This window comes from Penaeus monodon, chromosome 23 (genome assembly GCF_015228065.2).
Source record: "Penaeus monodon isolate SGIC_2016 chromosome 23, NSTDA_Pmon_1, whole genome shotgun sequence".
In the NCBI taxonomy this organism is placed as follows: Eukaryota; Metazoa; Arthropoda; class Malacostraca; order Decapoda; family Penaeidae; genus Penaeus; species Penaeus monodon.
In genome coordinates, this window is record NC_051408.1 from 33,781,819 (window position 1) to 33,782,142 (window position 324).

The window sequence follows — 324 nt, forward strand, 5'->3', positions numbered from 1 at the left end:
TTTATTTTGTCAGTTTATCTTTATTATATATATACTAATTCGTATTATCTTTTATCAAACTATCATGATTGATCTGCGAAGTAGTTGATGACGCACATCACTCGATAGGTTGCCGACTTCTGCATTATCAGCTGTAGTTAACAGGACTGCATAGAAATAATTGTGTGATAATCAGGCCTAGGAAGTTCAGAACATTGTTTTCCGTTTTCTACTCTGTTCAGAAATGAGATGTATGAAAAAATATGAATAAATTGGATGAAAGATGGCAAATTACGTGTGTAGAAATTTTCAAAACGAAATGCCAGTTTCATCCTTGCTGCCATA